This window comes from Cnephaeus nilssonii (assembly GCF_951640355.1).
Source record: "Cnephaeus nilssonii genome assembly, chromosome: 10".
Lineage (NCBI taxonomy): Eukaryota > Metazoa > Chordata > Mammalia > Chiroptera > Vespertilionidae > Cnephaeus > Cnephaeus nilssonii.
In genome coordinates, this window is record NC_137081.1 from 20517524 (window position 1) to 20540724 (window position 23201).

The following is a 23201-nucleotide window of genomic DNA, read 5'->3' on the forward strand; positions in this document are numbered from 1 at the left end:
CTCCTGTCTGATGGCCCCAGCCCTCGAGTTCTGATCACTCCGTCTCCTCCTTTGCCCCTGCATCCTGCCATTACTATCTCTGATTACCTCCTTGTCTCCTGTCTGACTTCTCAACTCTTTCACCACCTGGGTAACTAATCCTCTGCACTGAAATCTCTCTGTCTTAGACACTCAAGTATGGTTTTCATTATTTTTATTTGAACATTGATTGATACAGAAAGATTTGTCTTTAGATATTTGTCTTTAGATATGAAACTGGGTGAGCATTATCTCCAGGTCAGTTTTAATTTCTCCTTAATCATTAGAAAATGTGGAATAATAAACATGAGCTCATCAGCATAAGGCTACATAGTTGTACATATGTGCATGCTTTTTGTTCTACACTGGAGTTTGAAGCACAGTTCCAAAAAGTCTTTAAAGAATAAAAGGCTTTCAAAAGTAAAAAGTTTAAGAAATAACTTAAAAATGTACAGATGGCTAGGTATCTTGTTTTCTCCTTTTTCCTTTGAAACCAGTCTTTTTTACTCTGTGATTTCAATATGATTCAAACTTTCTTTTCTACCTCCAGCGCTCCAGTAAGGAGAGAGAGGGAGAAACAGAAATCAGTCCAGAAGTCAGCAAACTTAATGTGCAAACATTATGTGTTAACACTGTGTACTTGGGTGAGCTAGGATTATTCAGCTGAGACAACACGAAACCTCCTCCACTTATTTGGGCTTTAGAATCTGACTTCATTGGAAGATGAAATTCAGTGGAGAAAAAGAAAAAAAGAAAAAAGAGAGGGACAAAAGAGAGGGCAGTGGGAAATGGAACACATTCTCCCTTGGTGACAGAAAGTATTTCTTTGTCAGGAGTAGTTCATTTTTGAGGGTAGGATACCTTCTTTATACTCAGGTATGAAGCTGGCTTAGGAAGTGAATTTAGCTTGCCTGGGTGATTTTACGAATGTGCTGGCTGCTCAGCACATTCAATACGGAAACATTTAAGTAAGCAGAAGAGAAAGTCATAAAAAAGTTGATTTAGCAGAAGGTCAGAGTATGGAATAAAAAATAAAATAAAGATTGTATGTGCTAGGATTTTTAAAAAAATGTATGTGTGTGTATGTCACACACACTAATTTAGACCAGCTGGGGTGATCTCACAAGGACCCCATGGGCCAGAGCTGCTGTTCTTCTGTGGAGAACACATCTCCCCTGGAAATGTGTACTCAGGTGCAGTTGAAGGGTCTGAGGTCATGGCTGAGGCTCTGGCCAAGATTCTCCCAGGTTTCAGCCTCTGCTTCCTCTAGAGTCCGTTGATTGGGAGCCATCCTTCAGATGCCAGAGCCAGACCATGAGTCTAATGTGCATGTGGACAGCATGAATTATAATTGGAGACCCATGGGCCTTGCTAATGCAGACAATGTATTTTTTTCCTGGAGAAATTAGATATCTCTTTTCCCTCTTCCTTTATTCATGGTCTCTGAGAGCTTGAGTAGTAAATTTATCTGGGGTTAGTTATGAGGAAACTCTTCAGAAAAGCAATGATGTGATAAACCACTCCTTGGACCATGCTTCTGTCTCTGTTTGCCCTTCTAAAGCTCTGGTGAGCCTGGAGTTTAGCCAGAATCCTGAGTGTTGTGCTTTCTAAAGAGGTCAGGAAGACCAACTTATGTTAGGACCAAGGACAGAAAGGGAGAAGAAAGAAAAAAGGGGGATAGCTTAAGGGAAATACATTATAGACCCCCATATCTGGAAGGGACTAACAAGGTCATCTCATTGGTTTACTACATTTATTCAAGCAGTATTAATCTTTTCATTTATCAGGAAGCTTTACACCCTTTAAAAGCTAAACTTAGTTTTTTTTTTCCTGTTCCCTATAATATTTCCAGTTTAAACCAGTGGTTGGGACATGGGAGGGGAGTTCTATAGTCAACCTAGGTTTCCAACAATACAATGAGCAAGTATATTGCACTTGTTATTTGATAAGGTTCTAAAAAATGTTTCTGTGTAGAGAATAGTGGAAAAGTAAGGGAACAAATATCAAACACCTACTATGGACTAACTACTAGATTTAATCCAAAGGGTTTTTGCAGAGGCAAAGAATTAGGGCTATTGTTTTATGGGGCCACTGAAGATGGGAAGAACTATGCATCTCAAAAAGAATCAGAGAGAAGGCTTAAAGCACCATATGTGAACAGAAATGCTACCCAGCTTAAATTAGTGAAGTAGGCTGGGTGGAGACTGTGGCAAAATAAATAGCACATGTCCAAATTAGAGGGGGGTGGGGGGGGGAGGAAAGGGGCCTTTTTGTGCATGGCAATGGTTCCAGTATAGGAGTGTTGCCTCAGCTTGACCAGATCTTCAGATATTTCAAGACAAGCCAGGAAGTTTGTATTTATGTGAAATATCCTGATTTGATATATTGGTGACTAATTACAGAAATTAATACAGTTGACAAAACAAAGCATACTTGCAGACAGGGTCCTTCCTGATAATTTTTGGCCTCTGTCCTAATGAATCCAGGCTGCTTCATAACAGTCCACCCTATAATAGCAGTTCTTTTCTGCCTTCCTTTTATATTGTTTTTCATGGAATTTAAGAGGGATTTTCATGAGTTTGGGAGACAGGAAAACTAGTGACACAATCATTATGTCGTGGTTCCTTTTTATTTCTTGTGGCTTATGGCTGTTCCCTCAGTTCCCTGAGGGCCCTAACTTCTGAATCCTCCATGGGATGTTTCACAGTCCAGGGCACAGAAAGGTCACACACTACATATATATTTATGAAATAAATGTGGCTTTCCTCTAAGTCTAATTAAATGGGGAACTGGAGGATTTAGGGTAGAAGGAAATTATTTAAATTATCTGCATCCCAAATTTTCTTTCTTCGTAGACTCCCATTTCCTGAATCTTGTATTAGATATCTATTGGCGTGTAACAAATTATGCCAAAATTTAGCTGCTTAAACTAACAAATATTTATTATCTCACACTTTTTGTGGGTCAGGAATCCAAGTACCTCTTATATGAGTACCTCTTCCTTTAGGTCTCTCATAAGCCTATGGACAAGGTATCAGCTGGGGCTGTGGTCTCATTAGAAGATCATCTCCAAACTCACTCACATGGTTGTTGGCAGGATTCAGTTCTCCACAGACTGTTGCACTGAGGGCCTCACTTCTATGCTGGTTATTCACCAGAGGTCTCCTTCAGTTCTTTGCCATGTGGGCCTTTCTAAAGGCAGTTCCTAACATGGGAGCTGGTTTCCAGAAAAAAGCAAAGGAGTGCAAGACAATAGACAGTCATTTTATAACCTCATCTCAGAAGTGATATTCCATCACTTTTGTTTTCATATTCTCTTCACTGAAGGAGAATCACTAGGTCTACCTCACATTCCAGGGGAAGGAATTATATAAGTTATAAGACTGTCATGACAACAGAACTATTGGGATTGATGCCTTGAGCTTTTCTTCTACATATTTCTTAGCCCTTCTCTCTGACCTAGAATTACTATGATATCCTGAGAATTTTCATCCTACCTCTTCCCAAGATAGTCCAAGGATTGCAGCCATTTTTCCCCTTTCATTTAACTCACTTTAATAAGAAAAAAAATCAAAGAAACAAATCAATTTTAGAACAAATTTTGGTAGGTTTTTGAGGAGACGTCAAGAATTATGTTGATTCTAAGTTAATTAAGCCAAAGAGTTATTCTGCCTGGTGTCAAGATCAGATGAGCTTGGTCTTTTAGTGACTGAGTATCTGAGAAGTGAAAGACACAATATTGATACAGCAGGTTCTCTGTTATGTCTCAGACTTTGGCCAATGGAGTGGGAAAACCTATGTAAGCTGGGATCAACACCCCAGACAGAATCTTTGTTGGAGAAACTCAATAGGAAGTAAGGCCAGATATTAGCGTCATGAGATATGAATTTATAAATCTGAGTTTATTCCAAAAGGCAAGTGGGTAGGAGCACCACTGGCTGAGGTGGGCACGGATACTAAGATCTAGAGTATTTTCAGGCAGAACTGACACCTTGATCACTGGAGGTCCAAGGAATAGGCAAACAGTAATAATATGCAGAAAGCTGGCTTCAGGGATGACCTGGCAGGGACTGAATTAGAGGTCATAGGCAGGGCATCCCAGCTGCTAATGAGACTGGGCTCCAAGGCAGGTTCCCTGGAGAGACTGGGAAACAAGCCTGGATCTCAATCACTGCAGATAGAGACACAAGACAGTGAAGCCACTTACAAAAAGGAACAAACACCTAGGGCTTAAGACAGAGGCTTGATCAGGAAATGGGCAAGAACTTGATTATTGAGGAAAAGGAGATCCATAGTCAAGTTGGACCAGTAGCAAGACAGCAAGAGTAGACAAAAAGTTGAACACTGCCAGAAACTAAGATTGGTCTCAGAGTTTGGCATGAGACTGAGACTACTGGTTGAGATCAGGCAGACTCTCTTGCCAGGGTAGATTAATGCAGGAACCCAGCGCCAGCACGGACATTAAACTCTGGCGACCCTGTGACCAATTGCACTCAATACCCTCTGATACCTCATGGGAAAATCAGACCAATGTTGTTCTAAGAGGGCAATTAGGTTTCATGATTTTCTTCCCCAGCCGGACATCAGCATGAAATTGGAGGCTTGGCTTCTAAGCTCCCATCTACTTCTGTTCCCTTTCCCTCCTGTGAAGTCAGGGTGAGAGAAAGGACAAAATAGGACAAAGAAACCCTCTGCTGCCAGAAGATGAAGGAGTAAGGGGCTGAGATGGGGGCAGGAGTGTGCGTAATACACAGCATTCCCTACCTCTTCACAAGCTACTCTCCCAGCCTCGGAATATTCTCCTCCCCTTTCTGCCAAGCCACATTCTCCACAGAACTCAAACATTTAACTCTACTTTTGCTTTTCCAGGAATTTTCCCAAATCTTCTCTGTTTCTCATCCCACCCCCCCTCATATCCTCTACACCATTCACAGCACCCACCCCAATATCCTTTTACTCAAGATATTTCTCATATGCAAGCTAATTTTTTCCCTTTCATATTTTCCCAAACTGCATATATTTTCCTACTCCATCCTCCACCACCAAAAGACAATATACTCTCCCCCTGGATGGGATCATGGTTTTTCCTTCACAAGTAAATCCCCAGTTCCTAAGCTAGTCTCAGTCCACAGTGACTTCTCCAGTAACACAGTTTAATGGGCCCCCTGTTTAAGAGGAAAAAAAAAAAACTAAGTGTCTCTCTGGATATCTTCAATCTGTTTGATTTGTATTCAATTTCTGGGCATAGGAGTTTCTGCAGATTTGCAGCATTTACTGTCCCTCCACTACAATATTTGTGCTTTATCACAGCAACCACATTGGGAGCAGCTTGAGGGTAGGGGGTCAGAACACAAATGTTTTCTCTAATGCTCATAGAAACTAGCACAGTATGGGCACCTCCTAATTGCCAAAGAAGTTCTTGCTGAATGAAATGGAATTTTCCTTAAGTGAGTGCCTTGTGCCTATCTTTAGAACTGGGCTCTCATGATAAGAAAATCAGAAGATTTAGCTGAATTTTCCACTGTTTAACTCTACATTGGGGTCACATAGAAACAACCTTTAAAACATAATGAATTGGAAAAAACCCTATCTGTGCCCTGCCGGTGTTACTCAGTGGTTGAGCATCGACCTATGAACCAAGAGGTTACGGTTTGATTCCTGGTCAGGGCACATGCTCAGGATGGAGACTCAATCCCCAGTGGAGGATGCACGGGGGCAGCTGATCAGTGATTCTCTCTCATTATTGATGTTTCTATCTCTCCCTCTCCCTTCTTCTCTAAAATCAATAAAAAATATATTTAAAACAAAAGCCCACCTGTGAACTCAGGGTTGGTCACTAGTCTGTGGGTAGACCACTGCTTACATTATACACTTTCTTCTGTTCTCTCAGGGTGAGGAAAGATTTTGGGAATAGTCTGACTTTGTATACAAAGTTAAATTATGGAACCAGCCCTTTTGAACTTTACCTTTTGCAAATTGATGGATTTTTTTTCCTATGGTTAATTGAAATGACTGAAGAACGCTGAAGCAACGAGGGGAATTTTCCCACGTGGGGCCACAGATGCCTGAAGAACACCATCACACCAGTTCTCAGATCTTTCCTGAGATCCACAAAGGGTGGGTACTGCTGATCTGACAATGGGGTAGGGAGTGAGCACTGGGAGGTCTTACTATCTCTGAGGTCATAGGCAGGGCATCCCAGCTGCTAGCACAAAGCTCACACACCAGCTTTGTAGATTGAACAAATTAAGTGTCTTGGGGAAGTAGATTGATCAGATTAAGTGTCTTGAGGCTGCTGAGAGTCACCAGAAATGCCATCCCTGGCTTCTGTCTCACCCAAGTGCCCTCCTCTTTCATCCAAACAAGATATAAGTTCCTGCTGTTTGAGTTGGCTTTGCCCAGCTCCATGATTTCAGCTCCTTGTCTCCATTCTCCAATGTGTGGGCTCATTTCCGTTCTCTGAGAACTATTGTTTTTCTGACTTGAACAGTCATCCAGAAAACCTCAGTAACAGCACCTTTGTATCATTATTTACTTTTCTAATTATATATGTCTTTTCCCTTCCCAATGCTTGAAGACATCAAATTGCAGTTAAAATAACTGCACGGGGAAAGGCACGAGCAACAACAACAAACCACTTCACTCCTCTGGGTGGAAACATGCAATTGTACCAAGAGGGATAAGGAAAAAATGGCTCATGTTTGGAGAAAGAAATTGGAATAAGGGAGTGAGAGCAGACAGGCTACTTTAGCATCTGACGCAAGGGATATGAGAGAATAGCCCGTGTGTTAGTTGGAAAAGTAAGGCTGTGAGGTCAGGCTTAGGAAAGGCTTTTAGTATATGGAGTCCCAAAGGTCTGGTCTGGCTGGGATCCTTTTTTTTTTTTTTTTTTTTTGACTTTGGACCTTGAGGTGGTAGTAGCTGCTCCTGGAACTCATCCTGACCTGCCATTCTAAAGGCAAGCTGGGACTTCAGAAACTGATTTTGGTGATGAACCTGAATTCCAGCCTTTCTTATTGTGAACTTTAAACTGAGGGTTGATGTATTTTCCCAGTCACAATGGTATGAGGCGGCATGATGCAGAGAGAGTACAAGTAGGTGATTCAGTGGAAGCTTCACCCATAAAAATAATGAAAACCTCAAAGTCCCTATTAAAGCTCTAGGATCTGCCACAACTAAAATGCTGTTATATTCCACAGTGGACATTTGTTGTTCTTGCCTCCCAAGCAATTATCTCCCTACTTTTGTTGGAACATCAGCCTTATTTTCCTTTAAGAAATGATTCCTCTCCCATTCTCAGGGCACATGAAGTCTGGGTGAGATCACATGATTCACATGTAACCAATCAGCTTATCCCATACTGGCTCAGAGATAGGTAAAATATTCAAATTTGTCCATTGAAATTTAGTCTTGGAGTTTTAATGATAAGGGGAAGATTTTCTGGTAATACTGTTTGAACACTTGGGTTGAGCTATGCCTGAACTTTTCTATACATGACTCAGTCAATGTCCTTATTCATTTAAGTCAGTTTGAGTTGAGTTTTGGTCTCTTGTAACTGAAAGAGTGACATGTGATCATATTACATGCCAGTCACTGGTATAGTTTATTTGTTTCTTCCAGTTTGGTTCTCCTCTCACATAGCACCGAGTAGGTAGTAAGTGCACCATATCTATGAGGTGCATAAAAGAACCAATGAACAAGAGTGGAAGACATGTTGACTAATGGTTGAGCTCTAATTTCCTTGGTTCCACTGACTATTCTGGCCATGGTCTAGGAAGTGGAATTCAGGTCCTTTCAAGTCTCAATTTAATTGTGGCTCCTGAGGGAGTGTTCCAGATCTTAAACAATTTCTACTGGCTTTAAGGAGGGGTGGGTGGTCCCTGTAAGCTCTCTGTGGAAATTCACTTTCAGCATCAGTTTCAGAATGTACAGCCAAGCAGGCAATTGAATTAGGGAGGGCCAACAGTTTTCTTTGAATGCTACTGAAGACACCAGAGGGAACCAATTCATTCCAAAAACAGTTTTCACTATCATTTTTCAGACACTAAGTTGACCCACACTGATGATCCCTGAACTGAGTGAAATGGGTGGCCTTGGACATGATTTTTGGATATGCTGCACATTTCAAGATTATAATCTTGTTCAAATTAACTTGTGCTATGTGCCTTTTCAAGAGGACATTGCCTTAAGGAATGGTTCTGTTTCAAAAGTCATCCCTAAATCTAGATGTTCCCACAAAATAATTGATTCCAAAGTATTTTAAGGTCTAATATTATAATGGTTATTAGCTTCTGGAGATAATGCATTACTTCTCAACAAAATCTTCTCTGATTATCCTAATCAAGAGTAACTTTTTCCCTTTTATATGTCATACAATGTTATAGGAGCTTTTTTTTTTTTTTCAAAAAACACGCACACAAAACCTTGTTTTTAAAATTTTTAATCTTTTGTTCAGTAATTGTACTAAGACTGTTCAGCTTATTTTCATCATTAGATGTTAATAAATTGAAGCAGAGGCCACAAGTTGTATATCATTTTCTCTCAACATTGTTTACAGTGTATTCTACATAGTAGATACTTAATAAATGTCTGCTCAATGAACATCCAATGTTCTACCATTTATATTCTTTCACACCCCTATGAAAAACATAATTCCTGAGTTCCAGTTTGTGTTTTGAAAATGAATAGTTTCTCTTCAATCTAACTAACTTATCTCCAACATTCATTTAATAAAAATTGCTAGGTATTTTTCTAAGTGTCATTTATTAATTAGGACTTGGGGACCCAAAGGCAAATAAGAGAAATGTGGTCTTTTCCTTCAAAGAGTTAGAATTTCAAATCACAGAACCATGAACAATAGAAATAAGGTAGCTCCATTCTTTTCTCCTCCAATTAAGCTGATCCCCAGAATAAAAGGACATGTTCAAGCCTCACAGAGGAAAGACATGCTTCTGGTGTCCTCAGCTCTTCTTTCATAAAGTCACTGTTGGCTCTCAGGCAAGCTTCTCCCTCCCCTGAAAGGTTCTCTAATGTTCCTCATAGTCTCCATTAGGCCTTAGCCAAGACTTACTCTTAAAAGCTGACTGTTTTCCTTGTTTACCTATTTTCTAATTTATTTGAGAATATTTACTTTTAACCTTTCTAAATAGAAACTCATTGTTAATCTTGCCCCCTAGGAAGCTGACACAGGGAGTACCCCCCGGGGGGAAATCAGGACATGTTAGTCAGAATCGCAGGAGCTGTATATCCTGGGTGGACATGAAATGTTTCCTTAAAATCTGTTAAGACTGCCTCCCCTCAGCTAAATAAGAAGCCAGCCTCAGAACTCCTGTGGACCTAGAATTATGACCACCATCACTGTAAAGTGGGTACTGGCCCTATTTGCATTTTTTGAGCCTCTCTTCTCCATTTTACCATAATGCTGTTCTCACCTCACCAGGTACAGAGAATAGCCAATTGTGTCCTAAGTGTCCTCAACAATCCTACTAGGTTGAATAGTGTTTCCCAAAAATCCATGTCCATTTAGTACCCATGAATATGACCTTATTTGGAAATAGGGCCTTTGCAAATATAATAAAGTTAAGAAGAGGTCATACTGTATTAGGTTGGGCCCTAAATCAATGACTGTTTTTTTATATATATATATATATATATATAAGAAGAAAGATATTTGGATCCAAAGGCACACAGAAGGAGGAAGAACATGTGAAAACAGAGGAAGAGATTGGAGTTATTCTGCCATAGCTAAGGAACACCAAGGATTGCCAACAAATAATAGAAGCTAAGAAGAAGCAAGAAATAACAGCTTTCAGAGAGAATATTGCCCTGCTAAAACTTTAATTTTTGACTCCTGGCTTCCAGAACTATAATAGAATGAATTTCTAGTGTTTTAAACTACCTAGTTTGTGATAATGTGTTATGGCAGCCCTAGGAAACTAATATAGCAACCAATCATTGATTTACATAAAGCTGTAGCAAAGGGGAAATGGACAATACAAAACAGAGGGCATTTAGCTTCTTACTGGCTGAATTTCTTTGTCTCTCCCCAAATTCTGCTATGCATTAAACTAATGGTAGAGAATAAGTAGAACATTTTGGGATTATCTACTCTGTGAAAAGGTCATGGGCTATTGGTATGTTAGAACTCTTAAAATTCAGCCAAACTTGTTAATTCTAGAAAAGGTGATTTGAATTTGAAGCTGTGTTCAAATGTATTAGTCAAGGTTCTCCAGATTGTACCTCCTATGGGTTTTGTTTCCTTAAAGAATCCTGACAAATACATTATATATGGAGAGAGAGAGAGAGAGAGAGAGAGAGAGAGAGAGAGAGAGAGAGAAGTTATAATAAATTGGCTTGTGTGATTATGAAGACTAGAAAGTCCCAAGATCAGCAGTAGGCAAGCTGGAGACTCAGGAGAGATAATAGTTTAGTTCTAGTCCAAGACTAACAGCCTGAGAACCAGGAGAGCTGATGATATAAATTCTAATCTGAGAGCTGGCAGGCGCAAGACCCAATGTTTCAGTGGCAGTTAAAGCCTGGAAAAGACCAATGTCCCAGCTCCTCAGGCAGGATGATTTCCCTCTTGTTCAGCTTGATTTCCCTCTTGCTCAGCCCTTTGTTTTGTTCAGGTCTTCAATTGATTGGATGAGGTCCACCCACATTGCAGAGGACAATCTGCCAATATACTCAATCTGCCAGTTCAATTATTAATGCCATCCAGAAACATCCTCACAGATACACCCAGAATAATGTTGGCCAAATTGTTTGGGTACCCACTGGTGATCCAGTCAAGTTGACACATAAAATTAGCCATCAGAATAACACTTACATACGAGATCAGATTCATGTTGGCTATGGGTGACCAACATCAAGAACATATGATTATCTTAATTAATGTCAAAAACGTAACTTTTCTAAGTATTTTAGCCTGGGATCCCTGGGAATAGAGTGTAAGACAAAGCAGGTGGTCATAGGGAACAGGAGAAAAGGATAGGGGGAATGAAATGTGGAAAGATGGAAAGCAATAGAAGGATATGTGCTTGGTACTGATAGAATCTTGTGTAATGTATCTCAGAAATGTCTGTCTAGGGGACACAATGAAGAATTTATCTATCACCTCTTATCTGCTTTGATCAAAAGTGGCTCCTCACACATTAACTTTCCCACACATTCAGTGTGCATATGGTCCAGGGAAATGCAGGTTTCACCATCCTTGCACCCCACAATGCCAGGGCAAGATGTGAGAGGTCTGAAGCACAAGGCTGAGGAATTATACCTATACAAAGCTATTCAAAGCCTTCATGTTGTTGATTGGCACAACAGTGACTGGAGAAATAGATAGAGCCAAGTAGAGGATTTTGGAACAGTACACCAGAAATGCCCAATGTGCTTGGGAACACTATGGTAGACATGTGTCATTTTGTGTACCCTTCTTTCTATTTTTGGTAAGAATCCCATCTTATAAGGCAAAGCCTACCTCTTGCTATAGAAGCTAGGAAGGCTGAGAAAGCAAGTGAAAATATCTGGGCCATGCAAAACTAATGAGATGGAGGAGGACCTACTCTAGGTTTAGAGGGGAAGCCAGAGATGTGAAAAAGAGAATAATCTGAAATATCAGTCTGGTGTCAGAAATACAACCAGGTCTCACATAGAACAGGGGGGAAAATCACTCATCTTCTCTGGTTGTCCTGATCAGTTGTTTCATTTTTCTGTTGTCCCTTAATGGGTTTCCTCTGTTAACTCTTGTCACAGGAAGCTCCCTGTCCATGTTATAGGAATGCCTAATTTAGGTTATGCTTGGTTCACCTAACATTAGATTCAGGCCACATATCTTTCCCTAGCTCATGGATACACTGTCCTCCAGTCAATTATATTTGGGATGCACTCAGCAGGCCTAAGACATAGGCACTTAGAGAATAGAGACAAATAGTGGCAATTCCCCAGAAGAGAAGGCACAGAGACAAAATGGAATATTCAAATATTTGTGGTCTGGATTGGGGATCAAGAGACCTGAGTTTGCCTGGCTGGTGTAACTCAGTGGTTGAGCATTGACCTATAAACCAGGAGGTCCAGGTTGGATTCCTGGTCAGGGCACATGCCCGGATTTTGGGCTCCAATCCCAGTAGGGGGCATGCAGGAGGCAGCTGACTGATGATTCTCTCTTATCATTGATGTTTCTATCTCTATCTCCCTTTCCCTTCCTCTCTCTGAAATCAATAAAAACATGTTTTTTTAAGAAAGAGAGAGAGACCTGAGTTCAATGTCTGCTTTTGTTACATGCCTCTGTGATCCCAGGAAAATCAGGTAACTTTCCAAATCTTCAAACCTTCACATAAAAAATAAGTAAATAGGGGACATGGTCAGGAGATTTCTGAAGCCTCTTCCAACTCTAAGCCCTGCAGGCCTCACCCTGAACCACACATATTCCCACCCCGTGTTGTAACAGTTTGGGCCTCTTTTGGGAAAGAGGGGTTATCAGAAACCTGGGGCATAGCCATACACATCATCTTTTCCCAGGAGAGCTCCCTAGTAAATATCCACCAGCTGTACCTCATCCACTTCTCCACAACTCAGAAGACCTCAACCTTTCCCCTTTCTTCCTCTTTTTTTATTCTCATCTATCTGCATAAACAGGATAATTCTGTTATCAGTAATGCAGGAAGACTTTAGGATATTGCAGCCTAAATCTAGGTGTCTTCATTTTTTAAACTCACTCTGAAAAAAAATGCACTTATCTGCTCATTTTACACAGTTACTCCCATTTTCACCATCAGTGAACATGAGATTATAGGAGGAAGGCCTCTTGAAAGAGATGGGAGCCATGGCTTTGTCGAGAAAAACATGATACAACAACTAGCTAGTTCTTTCCAGGTGAGTGGCTTTGATGAGCATAGTTCAAGATAGTTCTTTTTTTTTTTTACCTGTAAGGTGATCTACATGCCACTTCTCTCTTGAATTCATATTAGTTGTATTAAAGAAATCATTATCACTTTCTTCAGATCGTAGGTTTAAATAACCCTCAGTTATTAACTAGAAATGGGTATCTCTCCCATTCTCCTATTCCTGAAGAAAATCTTGATGAGGTTACAGGGCTCAACAAAACATTTCTCATGAGACATTCTCTCTTTTAGGTAACAGTGGCAAAGAAGTCATCTTGTTCCAATGTCTAATCTCAATAGAACAACATACCTCTGAACTTATAAAAACAGGTGTTAACCCTTCTCCTGGGAAATATTTTCCTAGTTACTGGAGTCTAGCATCTAAGTCATATAACCCTATTAAGCAGGATATAGTAACCTTGTTTTGCCATTGATTCAGGTCATTGAGAATTGACCCATGAACCAGGAGGTCCAGGTTGGACTTCTGATCTCTCATACAGTGCAGGGATCATTTATTATGCTGTTTACAAATATTCTCAAGGCTGGAATCACAGAGTGCTCTAGTTCTGAGCCAATGTTTGCATTCAAACATGAGATTATAGGGGTCAACTTGTTCCTCACTCTTTGCTGCCTTTCTTAACACTGTTCTTCAGGTTTCTTAGGTACTGCATGACAAGGAATTGATTGAGTGACAATTTCTCTTCTAGAAAACCTAAATCTTTAGGGAGAGAACTTAATTTATAGTAGCTGCTGTGTTCTTGAAGTGGTGCACACTCTCTTTTATTAATATTCTCAGGAGATCTACTTGGCTCTACAGTGATCTGCATTGAGAATAGCCACTTCTTTCAAGGGTCTATTACTTTCTGAATTCCTGTCACCAGGGACTTTCTGGGAAAAGGTTACAAGTCACAGGGGTCTCTGTGAATGATATCACTCATAAAAAGAGCTCATGTTGTCCCTGACTTTTCCACCATAAGTTCTAAAATAAGAGAAAAAGCTTCCAGGAAATAGGTCTGATGAGTTGTCTGACTAAGCAGAGGGACAGGAATTGGGGGTGAGGTGATAGAGAGCAGTCAGCATTGTCTCTATTTCTGCTCCACCCTTCAGTTCTGACAAAAAAGACAATATTGTTCCTGGCAAAGCAAAATGTAAGACCTGGGAAAAAAATCTTGAAAATTAAGTCAATTTTCTCATTTTACTGATATGATTCTGAGGTCCAGAGATGAGCAGTGGCCTTGCCAAAATTTGAATTCATGGCAGATCGTGGCTTACAATTGAAGTGCAACTCAGGTATGAAGTTGTATTAAACTATGCTGCCTCCTGTATTACGACATCTGCTTCCAAAGGAGGAGAGTCAAAGACATAGAGCGGATCCAAGACTCTCTCCAGTTGTTGAGCCTTGGTTGACAATGATCAGCTTGAAAATTTTTCTGCAACATGCATTGTCTAGATGCTTGCAGGTCTACAAATCTAAGACCAAGTTTGGGAGTCCATTTCCTCAGTTCTCTCCACCATCCTCCGTTTCTTCACTTTGGTCCTCATTCCCCAGGCATTGGTCTACTCCAGTGTGGAGGAAAATGAATCTTGGTGATAAGGCATTGAAATTGTGTGCACAGGGCTGTAGGCCAATGTTGCCAATTTTGCAATTCCAGTAAGCATATAACATAATTTTCACCTTCCCTTCTCTACCCACCCCCCACCTTTGCTAATGCCTATGGAATTGATTTGATGATACGTCTTCTCTTTTTGTTTTTTCCTTTATAACCTGGACTCTATCCCCAAGAAAATCCTTATTCAGCCTTTTATTTTCCAAATCATGCCAAAGAATGGTTAAAAGAGAGATTAGCAAGTGTAAGAGAGAAACTTTAATAAAAACATATTTGAATTTAAGGTAATCTTTCATAATGTCTAGTCCAACTCCATATTCTACTGATGAAGAATTATATTCTCAGATGCCATGAGTATTATGATATAAATAGAATTTAATAGATTGCTTTGAGCACTGAATGAAGTATTTTAGAGATAAAGAGTCAATTTGTTTCTAGTACAGGCTGCAAAGAGGAGGTAACAAACCCATGAAGAGGTTGTATATTAGGTGGTCATTTCATATTTTGATAAATTTTAAAATGTCTCTCTTTTTTACTCTGGCATCATACTTTATTAGCATTTTTTAATATCACAAGCATATGTTAGTGAAAACCAGATGTAGGCAAATGGATGATGCCAAGAAAATAAAAAAGTTATAATTCTTAATGCTTTTACCTTTGGGGAAAAAAGTATAATTTTTTTTTTCTTTGGTGGAGGCATGATGTGGGCCAAACTAAGAGTTGCCATATGAACCCAATGCTCCCAGTAAATGAGTCAGCCAAACTAGGACCATTAATTTCTTTGACATGAAACATCACTCTGGGAAGAAAGTACTAGTCCACAGGCCCAGTAGTGCTCCCACAAAGAAGGCCCTGACAGCACCTGATTGGCTTGGTCAAGATTTTCCCATCTGGCACCTAAACATCTTCCTAGCTCTGGGTCACTCACCCAGATTTGGCCTCTAGTCTGAGATAAATATGCCTAAGTTGAAGTGGAAAGTTAATTTATTATTTTATCTAATGAAATAGCACTACTAAGCAAGCCAGTAGTTCTGTCTTGGCATGACCAGGAAATATTTAATAATAGCTTATGATGTGGTCAGTTTTTTTTCTAGCCCTTATGGGGAATGCAAAGATATACAAGGCATGGTGTCCTGCAAAGAAAGCTGGACATTCAGTAGAGTAGATGAAGATATTAAAAACACATGAGTTAAATGGTAATTATGACACCATAATCATTTGAAGAATGATACAAGGAACTAGAAAATAAAGGAGACATTGTAGGGAACTGTGGGGGACTAGATGGTTCATGGTGAAAGTGAGGTTTTGGCTGGGTGTTTGAGAATAAGTAGACCACTGATAAGCATAGTTACAGGGTATAGTAAAAGTGACATGTGGAAAGAAGGTAGTTGCTTTGCCATAAAAGACTTGGCTGGATGAATACAAGGTCTGATTCTTACTAAGAATACTGAATATTTTATCTTCCAAGCCTGCAGAGCAGGGGGCCTTATCTGAAGATAAGAACCATATCAGCCCGCAGGCCCAATCACCAGCAACTGTGAGGTGAAAACAAGCTCTTCCCTAGACAAATCTATGCTATATAAAAACAGAGCCATCATTCTGGCCCTTTATCCTTCCAATCTCTTCCTTGGCTTCCAGGAATTTGGGACACTCACTGAGAAGCTTGAATACCTGTGCCTGCAGGTTGCCCTGGCACAGACAGATATGGAAGGACCCCACCTAGAGTGCAGGTGGGCTGTTCAATCAAGGGCACTGGGTGCTTCTCAACAGAGTATAAGTTAAAGAAGCTCCAAAAAAAAAATCCCCTGTGGGGATGGATGGTGAAAGGGGCTTGGTCACTGAGTGTCACTAATTCTTCATCTTTTCCTCCAGGCCCCACAGATATGGTCCTGCAGCCAAATGGCTCTCAGTGGCTTGACTCAAAGTCACCTGGACAGGCCTGATGGAAATGCAGGATGACCCAGCCCTTCTCTAATGGGTTTTCCAGAGTAGATCTATCCATCATTCTACCCAGAGAAGAGAGAATAAAAAATCGATCTGGTGCCACAAGACTGTGCCCTGTGCTTCCTTGGAAAGGGGGACAGGTGAAGGAGAGAATGACACAGCTAGAGGCTTTGGGGGATTCTGGAAGGGGATGTGGTTCCAGGTTCAACTGAGAAGGGTGAGATGCTGGCATAGAGGCAAGCTGGCATGGACTGCCTCCAAGCTGGGCACATTCTGGGCACTGGGAAAGGCCTGTGGCTTTGGGAACTGCCCCAAGCTGGTGGTGGTGCCAACACTCCATTAACCCTGTGAAATGTATTAATTAGTGAACAATTTTGGCTCAGAGAGTGTTGCTGTGGCTTCAGAGGAATATAGCAGAGAAGAGGCTAGTTCATCTACAGGGCCTCTAAGGAATCTCATCTCTCACGTGTCTGAGAAGAGCCTCTGTCAGAGAAAAGGCTGGAGGGCGAAATTGCAGAGACCCATGTGCATTAGTACAGCCTAACACCAACTCAGGGCAGCAAAAACACAAATTCCTGCCTAACACAATCTGCTGTAGGTCAGTAAGTTATCAGAACATAACCAAGGACAAAACAAATGAAAAACCCTGCAAATAGTGCTTCTCCAAGCTTCTACTGCTCCCACTCCCTTTTCCAAAATAGCTGAAGAAAACATTTTGGTCTAATTTAGCCATGGCATATCAGAGCCAGAAGACACCTTCACGACCTGCTAGTCTCACTTTAATTGTCAGATGGCAAGCTGAGGTCCAGAGAGGTGAGTGGACTTTTCCTAGGCCCTGGGCTGGGTAATGGCAGAACTGGGAGGTGTAGGGCTGGAGGGTGGAAATAAATCGCCTCACTCTCAATCCAGGTTTCTTTCTTCCACCTCACAGCTGATGCAATAATATTTTCAAATCTACCTGCCCAGCTGGGCTAAAGAAAGAAAGGCCTCCAGAAGAAGTAAAATAGGCCCTCAAGGACTACTAGTCTGAACATGCTCCAAACATCACAGCTGGCAGACTGATGGCCTACCCTCCAGCCCCTCTCTCTCTGCCTTCCTCCTGGGTTGACATTTCTCAGAACAGTCTACCTTAATTTTTTTTCTCTCCTTGGAAGAGAGAACTTGCCTAACATTCATGCCTGCCTAACTCAGTCTAATCCAAGTACACATATCCTGCTGATAATCATGGTAGAATCTTTATGAGTAGAAAGTAAAGGTTGAGAGGAAGGCAAGGAATGAAGTTATAAGGAAGGAAAAATAGGAGATAAGAGAAAGAAGAATGCAAGGCAATTAATACAAATCAAATGCTTAACCTATGCCAGGCCTAGTCATATAGTTACTTCATTTAACCCTCAAAATAACCCTATTGTCACCAAGTTTATAGTTGCAATTGGATAATTTACAGAAGAGTTTACAGCCAGAAAGTGGTAGAGAAGAAATTATGCCACAGGGGCCAGCTTTAATGGCCTAGTGTTTTCCACTCTGACAAAGAAGAAAAGGAAGAAGGGCCTTTGGGGAAAGGACTAAGGCTGGGAGAGGGCTGTGGAAAGAGGAATGGGGCTTTGTGGAATCCTGACTTCTAGGTTATTCTTTCATGTATTGAATGAACATTATGGCAAGTCTACCATGAACCTGACTCTGTTCTAGGCACAGGATTATGGTAGAGACAGAGAGCTCATGATGGGAGAATTTTATCCATATGATGACCTGGGTTGAAAAAATAGGAACATCAAGTCAGGTAAAGGGCTATGAAGGAAATAAAGCAAGGCAGCATGCCATAGAGAGAGCATGGGAAAAAGAATAGGTCACCTTCAGGAAGGTTATTGGGAAAGACCTTCTGGAGAGTTGACATTTGAGGCCTGAGTCATCAGAGTTACTGGACATGTGATATGGTACACAGAGAATTTCCTCGGAAATAAAATAGCAGTGTAGCTTGACCTTATTGTTGGGCTATGTGACCCACCCATCATGGCTGATTTACTTGGGCTGTGGCATACTAAGGTGGGAGAGTTGAGTTGAATCTTCCATGGGCATGGGCATTAGGAGAGCATGGTCTGTAGAGGACTGAAGATCAATAATTAGTTCTAACAGTGTCAATAATAAAATATTCCTCTCACCACCCCATGGAATAGTGGCGAAAGTGCCACCTGCCTTCAGGTGCAAGCCAGGGAGCAGGAGCTGGTGCTGGGGATGGCTATAAACACTTTAAAAGGGCAAATCATTTAGGTATCCCTGGCCCCATTTTATCCTAGAAGGGAAGCTTCACTCAAGCCCAATAAACCCTGAGGACTCTTGAGAATGGCTTGAAAATTCTGACCAGCCCCTTGAGAAAGAAAGTCCAGAGAATTAGTCCCATTTCTCTGTCCCTTAGGCCTGTGGCTATGATCCACCTGCTTATGCTTCCTGCTTATGCTTCCTAGTTGCTGTGAGAAGAATTTCCCATTCATGAAAGGATGTCTATTTTCTCTGTTTGGATCTTAGTGTAACCAACATGTTAAAGGTCAGTTGCATCAGTTCTCTTAAATGGCAATTAAGCAATTGTCTGAGCAAACCAGAGGCATCCGGAGCACAGACATTGCTCAAACCTTGGGACCTGGGAGAGGCTGGGAAAAAAGGAACAAGGAGGGGGACACAGAGGAGGGGCCTTGGCCTCAGGAAACTAAGCAGAACACCCTGAACTGTAAAAGCAGATGCATGCGTCAGCAGACAGAGGGGGCATTCCACTAAAGCCTCAGTGAGACTGGAAAAATACCAGACTTTGCCCATCACCTACTGTCAGACTCTCCTTCCCTCAAATGACGGCCTCTCCCTCTCCCCCTCATTCTTTCATCTTCAGCTTTCTCTCCCTTATTATATTTCGCTTTCTCATCACATTGCTTTTTCTCATCCTCTTACTCCTCATCCTATTTCCCTTTCTTCTTCACTATCCTTCTCATTCATCTCTCTCTTGTCTTTAATCTTTCCCACCCCCTGACATTCTACACCTTCTCTCCCACATCATCATTTGAGGGGGCACTGGTCTGGATGGGTCTCACCAACTGGATTTAAAGAAAGCTCCACCACTTTCTTATCTCTTGGTCTTACAAGAGTTCTCTGAGCTTCAGTTTTCTTTATCTGAAAATGAAAATTATACTTGCTGAAGGTGTTTACTTTGTTGGGAGGAATCAAACAGATAATATTTATTAATCTTGAAACATCGTGCCTGACCTGTAGATACTTGACTGATGAGAAGAACTCCTTTCCTAATGAGGCACAAGAAAGCGTTAACCCAGCACTTGACACCCAACCAGCATTCAATACAGCTTTACATAATTCCCACGAGGGCCCTGCCAATAATGTCTTAATTTTATGGGTATGGAAACTGAGGCTCAAAGAAGTTAGGCACCTTGGATAGGTGCCTTTTAAAGTCTTATTTTTTAAATAAATAAATTCTACCAGTAGTATCATCAGGTAAGTTGTCTGGTTGAGATTTCTATGCCTTGGTCTCTATTCTGTCCCCTGATTATTTTCCCCAATCACTGTTTTCCAAATCTCCAATGCTGCATGATTTAAATTACCTCTCCAAGTTATGATAACCTAAAATAATCTTTTTCCAACTGCTATGTAGTCTGTTCTTGAAGAAGCTGAAACTGATGTTTCTCACTCATCAGTAAGAAAACTTAGGAAGTAGATGTCTCATGCCTCTTACTTTACTGCTTCCTCTTCTCTAATCTGAATCTGCTGAGTCCTTTTTCAGAGACTTTTATTGGAGCAATTCTTTTATCCTCTTCATGGTTTCTGGCACATATTATTATTAAAATTTTTAAATCTTGATTAAATTTTGCAATGTTTATATTGTTGTGCAACAAATGGAAGTTTTCATCACAATTTATGGTTGGTTTCATGGAATTGAATTCTATGGTGTTTATAACTATTAAGTACCTTCTCTCAAAAACTGGAGAGGCACACCATTTGCTGTGACACACACATCCTTCACCCTTTTCTTGTATAGCCCAAACCACAATTTGTAATTGAGTGTTTATTTTGTGTTTAATGTTTATCTCTTCTTCCAGGCTCTGAGGCGCTATGAGGGCAGGGATCACATCTGTTTTGTTCACCCAGCTTTAGTTATACATCAGCATCTTAGACTCTAACTCAATAATCTCAACTCTGGTTGCCCATAAAATTATCAGAGGAGTTAACAAATAAACAAACACTTACTGATGCTTGTCCAGACTTTCTGAATTAGTTGGTATGAGTAGCACCTGTAAAAGCCCTGTAAGAAATTCTTGATCAAGTAGAACCACTTACCTTGTGCACAATGACTTGCTGCTATATACATTTGTCTACATGTTTCCTCTCACTGATGCCAGTTTCTGTCCCTGCATAGCTGGCTGTGCCAGGTCCCTTATACTCCTACTTTTGCATGACATGTTCCTTGAGCCCACCCTAACACATTCTCCATTTGTTTTCAACTGCTATTTATGGCTTCCTACCTTCAGGACACAGCTCCTGATGAAACTGTCCAACCCTTAGGCCTCTTGTGTAATTCTGAGCCCAGCCCTCCTCTTTAAAATTATTTTATATTATTTTCCAGAAGCCTGTGTTTCTGTTGGCAGTTTTGTAAGTGTGATTGATCTTGACCCTAAGTTCCTTGACCTTTGCTATGGCCTAGATGCTAAAGAGGCAGAATCTGCCTCCATTCCCACAGCTTGAACTATGCAACTTATAGTGGGACAGAGAGGGTTCAGGTCAAATACAGGTGTGAGGCATAGAGCCGGGAGGGCAGGCAGGCTGAGCAGGCCTTTGGATCTTTGGTGTCTACAGACTACCAGAGGAGCTGGGGAGGTTGGAGTGGACAAGAGGAAGGTCTTTGTGGCCCTTTCCTGGCTTTGAGTGTCTGAAGACCCAGCCTTGCTCCCCTCTGCCTACAAAGATACTCCCTTAATCTCAAGCCTCACCAGCCCAGGGAGGATGTGAGGACTGACCCATAGGGCAGCCAACTCTGGGGCCAGAATTCACTGAAAATGATTTTTGGGCTGGGGGGCATTCAGGGACTGTGCTTTAGACCTGAAGCTCTGATGTATGATCACAATGAGGCCTTGCCCTGAGGTGAGAATACTCCCAGTGTCTTTCAGTCAAGGGTCCTTATTCTATGAGGAATGCAGAGCCATGCAGATGAGAATTTGCACTGGTTTCTTTAAAGAGTGCATTGTTAATAACTTGGCTCCCTACACATTCTTCTCCTTGTGCCCAGCTAAGAAGATGACCTGAAAGTTATCTTTTTCTAAAAAATTGCATTCAATATTGTGCTGTGTGTGGGGAGAGAGAATCAGACTATGAAGACAGTTGGGGCAGAGAAGATGGCCATGATGCTGTCAGGGATGGCACTGAGCAGCAGGGAGGTGGGCATCTTTGCAGAGAACACTCTCCCTCAGACAAAGCAGGCTTTATGTCAATGCCAGTGCACTCTCCATATTCGTTGAAAATATATGATTTTATTAATCTAGAAAAGCATTATGGTCTGACCTGGCAGCTAACTAAATCAAGGTAGGACTGGACTATGTTTTGTGTGAGAGCTGCTGGCATCTGTGTAGAAGCGAGACAGGGAGGCACAGGAGGCATTAGGTGGGTGAGGATGTTGGAAGAGTCATGTGGGAATAAACAAAGAGATATCCTGATCAGCTTCCCTGGAAGTGGAATGGAAAGCCAAAGTCAGTGCAAGGACTTCAACCTGCTTGAAAATGAGACTGGGATTTAAAAATGTAAGGTGGGGGGAAGAAGGCAGAGAACAAGAATGTCCATGAGTGCTAATGAAAACAGAGCTTAGTGCTAAAGCAGGTCTGAAATAGGGCACATATGTCCCGGCCAACTGCCTCCACATCTCACCTCACTGAGAAGTTTATGACTAGATCAAGTAGCTGCTTACCAGACAATTTGGTCTATATGTGATCTTATGATAATTTTGTTTCCTTTTTAGCTTAAATGAATGTACTCAGAGTGATTAGTATAAACAGATAAACAGAGTAAGCACTTGCCAAGGGTCACCAAATATAAATAGAGATGGGTGGGGCACCTAGAGAGAAGTGACTTACATTTCAGCACATGCTGTATGCTTTTCAGGGGTTAGGATCCTTCTAGGTATCTCCTCGTTGGCAAGGACAAGTGAATCAGACTCTCCAGTGAGAAGGGGCACCTCAATATGGGATTGCACAGCCAGGGTAAGCAAGGCCGAGGAGCCGGGAAAGGTACTAATCATTTTCTGTCCATTTATTGTACAGTTGCTAAAAGTAAGCCCAAATGCTTAAGTTATGTGGCTGCTTGGGGCCAGGACAAATGCAGCCTTTTCATTTGTGAAAAAGGTATTCTCAGGGCCTAATGCAAGGCAGTGAAACTTCCACGTTAAGAAATGCTCTGAATATCATCTTTTGGCAGTCTGAGGTTCCTAACAGGTCAAGAGCTAAGAAAGTCCTCCGAAGTCTGTGAAGGCTGCTGCCCCTCTTCCCCGGGAATAAAAGTCAGAACTGGAAAACTGCTCTGGACTCAGGACAAGACCATATAGAGGTCAAGTGTCAAGGTTAGGTGCTTTTGATTTTTAACTCCCTGTAGGCTGTGGTATGGACCATGTGGAGGTAGGAGGCCCCTCTCAGCTCACAGAGCCAATGGTTCTAAACTTCTCACAATCTCCAACCCAGCAACCCTGTGTATCCTGGGAACGCAGGAGTCACCCCTGTAG